Genomic DNA, 3925 nt, shown 5'->3' with positions numbered 1-3925 from the left:
AATAATTTTACCAACAATGAGATTATTGTCCACGTAAAGGTACTTTCTTGGGGTGATTCATATTGAGGGATGGCGCAAATCCGTTTGGTAATTTTTGGATTGACCACAATGAGCGTCACATTTTTTAGTTCATACGTATTAAAAAAAAATTATAAACAAAAGAAATATAATAATAATTTTACTTAACTATCATTATATATTAAGTATTGATATTCACTACTTTCATAAATATAAAGTGAATAAATTGAAGTAATGTACAAATTATTACTAACTAAACGGTACAGTTGAAAGAAAAAATTAAATTAAAAATTAATAATATTTATATGAATATAAACTCATGACAGAAACGACATAAAATCAATTTTAAAAACCAACAATTAAATATATCAAAATTTAATTATACAATAAAAAAATAAATCTTAATTTTCTAAAAATAAAACTGAATATATGAAATAAAAAATAATGTTATTGAAGGATGGATACGAATTACACAAATGGTAAAAGGTGTAATGTCTAGTTGGGTAGCGTAATGAAAGAATAGAGGAAAAGTACAGATGTTTTAGAGGCACGCACTGCAGGGCATATATGCCAGTTGGGTTTATGTTTTTATTATATAGATCAATAGAAGCTACATATATAGATAGCTGTGTTAATTAATAGTGCTCGAGTCTTCACTCCTAAGCCAACAGGAAGTTACTGTACTTGTAACAAAATTAAGTTCAAGTTCAAATTGCACCTTTGTCAAAGGTTATGATTACCAGCGACCTAACCAGTTTTTCTTATTTACTTTATCTTTACTTCCTTAATTACTCTATTTCTAGCAATATTACTAGTTACACGTTTCACTTTCTTTTTTTAAATGATTTCTTAATTTATTGATTTTTATTGTTATTTGTTAGATTTAAATTAAGCTTAATTGTTGTTTTCATTCTTTTATGTTAGTTGAATCATTAAAATAGTCCTTTTATTTTATTTGTCATCAGTTTTGATCTCCAAATAGAATCTTAATTCAAAATTTGATGGACTGTCATTTTTATTAATGATGTATCAAATAAAAGATAATATGAAAGATTTCATGTGAATTAAATACATTTTATTATTATTCTTAATTTATAAAACACATTTTTTATTTTTAAAAACACATTTCCTATTTTATTATATCATTTAATTACAAAAACATAAAAATAAAAATAAACACATTCATATTCTTATCACTAATTCCATTCAAAATTCATCAAATGTATTTCAAAAAATATCTTTACTATGATGTGTTTTACACTTACTCTTGAAACCAATATCTACTTCAAAAGATATTTCACACTTACTGTTATTAGATGATTATATGTGATTTATGGTTCTTAGAAGAAAAAGGAGGAGGGGGAGTGGAATGGAATAGAATGAAATGGAATTAGAGATTAGGAGGAGTGGAATGGAATGAAATTAGGAATTAGAATAGGAATGTGGTTTTTATTTTTATATTTTTGTAATTAAATTATGTAATAAAATCGGAAATGTGTTTTTAAAAATAGAAAATGTTTTTTTATAAATTAAGAATAATAATGATAAAATATAATTAATTCATATGTAATCTTGCACATCATTTTTTTTTACACATCATTAAAAAAAAAAGACTTTTCATCAAGTTTTAGACTAAGATTCTGTTTGGAGGACCAAAATTGAAGACACATAAAATAGAGGAATTATTTTCGTGATTCAACAAAAATAGATGATCAAAACTGCAATTATGCCTTTAAATTAACAATAATGTTTATATTATTATATTTAAATTAAAATATACTCTTCATTCTGATAGATAAATTGACGTTGTATAAAATTGTGTTTTTTAATATAGCAAATTAATTCGATTACGTGTCACATGAATTAAAAAATAGACACATTGCTCTTGCGATCCTTTAACTTAATTTCAGATAACACTTTAGTCCTTTTTTTTCCTTCCCAATTTGGTTATTTATTTAATTTTATTACAAAAATTCGAGATTATAAAGAATGAAAATATGAGTTTATTTAAAGATTTGAGTTATAGATTTGATTAAATTTGCATTATATTCAAGATGATAATTAGTTTTATGAGTTTTGTTTGAAAATTTTGATGAATTTTTGTAAAAAAAAAAGGATAACATTGTTAATATTTTAAAATATAAAAAGATGAAATTGTTTACTTAAAATTAAATAAAAAACCAAATCGATAAAAAAAAATGACTGAAGTTTTATCTAAAATTATGCTAATGGATCGATCATATGAACAATTATGCCTAAAAATTAAAGAGAATATTTAATCTTAACATGTTTAGATTTATTTTATAATTTCTTTCTTCTAATTATATTTCAGCTATAGTGATTGCATTTACCAAATAAAAGAAAAAATAAAAGTTATGCAAGAGATTTTATATTGTGGTTGACATTCTAGTTGCAATCTATTACTTATAAGTTACGGTAGTATTCTGCTATGTAGTTCATAGCTATGAAAAAGAATGAATCTATAGGTTAAGCATAGAAAAACAATGAATTTACTTTGGACTCCAAAAGAATTTCTACTGTGAAAAGATAGTGGACTCTAAGTGAACATAGTTGAAATTTATAGTTATTAATGTATATGAAAATCGTGGTCTCATAAGTGAAGATAAGAAAGACAATAATATGTTTAATATAAAATTTGTGATTGAGGATGTATATGAAAATAGTAGAGTGCAATAGGAGATAACAAAGACAATAATCAAGAAAAATTGATACAAGTTTGAAAAACTAGTATTATAATGTTAATGTTATTATGTTAAAATTAACGAGTGCTCGTTAATTATTTTAAAAATATTATTTTTCCCCTTCTTTTTAAGTAATTCATTTTAAGTCTTAACTGATAACAAAAAAAAAAAATTGGTAAATGCAACTCCAGGTAACAATGTCTTTTTACACATAATTCCTAGCTAACCACTTTAAAATAATAAATACATAATATATAAATGTATTATGTTTAATACACACTACTAGAAATTGGCGTTTTTCATGCGGCATTTCCTGCGGAAATATATCCGCAGGTGATACTTAAGGATTTTCCTGCGGTTCGGGAATAATTGAGGAATATATCTGCGGTCAGGAATCCGCAGGTAGGACGGCAGGTAAGTTTTTTTTTTGCTACGGATTTACATGTGATTATCTGTCCGCAGCAAATTTCATATTTTTACAAAGGATTTACCTGCGGTAAAATCCGCAGGAAATATTCGAAGCAAATTCCGCAGCAAATGCATTCCAATTTTGAAGTTTTTACCTTTATATATATGAAGTAGTTTTTATTTTTATATAAATAAAGTAGAATTGTTTTTTAAATAAATAAAAAAGTAAGACAAGTTCCACGGTTAGGGATAACAATATAGTCTGCACAAGTTGTGTCTACCCGAACATGTCTTTATTTATGGAAGAAAATTCGATTTGATTGAGTGTGAATTTGCCTTTAAATTAAAATTATAAGGCGAAGAGGGTGTCGATATCTACAGGAACCCATTGTATAAAATATCTATGTTTTTATGTTTATATAAATAAAGTACATTTTATGTTTCTATTTTTATATAAAGGCTTAATTGCAGTTTTGGTCCCGCTATTTTAGCTAAATCGCGAAAATAGTCCCCCCATTTTGTTTCTTCCCAGTATTGGTCCCTCAAACAGAATTTTGGTCCAAAACTTAATGAAATTTTATTTTTTAAAGTCGTACTACACCATTTATGATCATAGATTTCAAGTACAATTGTTGCAAATAAGATCTCGAGACATAGTGTGACTTAAATAAAATGAGAAGACTACTTTCGGGATTCAGTTAAAATAAGGGGACCAAAACTACAATTAAACCTCATATAAATAAAATAATATTGTTTTTTAAACAAAATAAAAAATTAAGAAAAATTCTTGAGTACTG

The sequence above is a fragment of the Cicer arietinum genome, chromosome 7 (genome assembly GCF_000331145.2).
Source record: "Cicer arietinum cultivar CDC Frontier isolate Library 1 chromosome 7, Cicar.CDCFrontier_v2.0, whole genome shotgun sequence".
Classification (NCBI taxonomy): Eukaryota; Viridiplantae; Streptophyta; class Magnoliopsida; order Fabales; family Fabaceae; genus Cicer; species Cicer arietinum.
The sequence above is the reverse complement of the archived record's forward strand: the minus strand, read 5'-3'. Positions refer to the sequence as shown.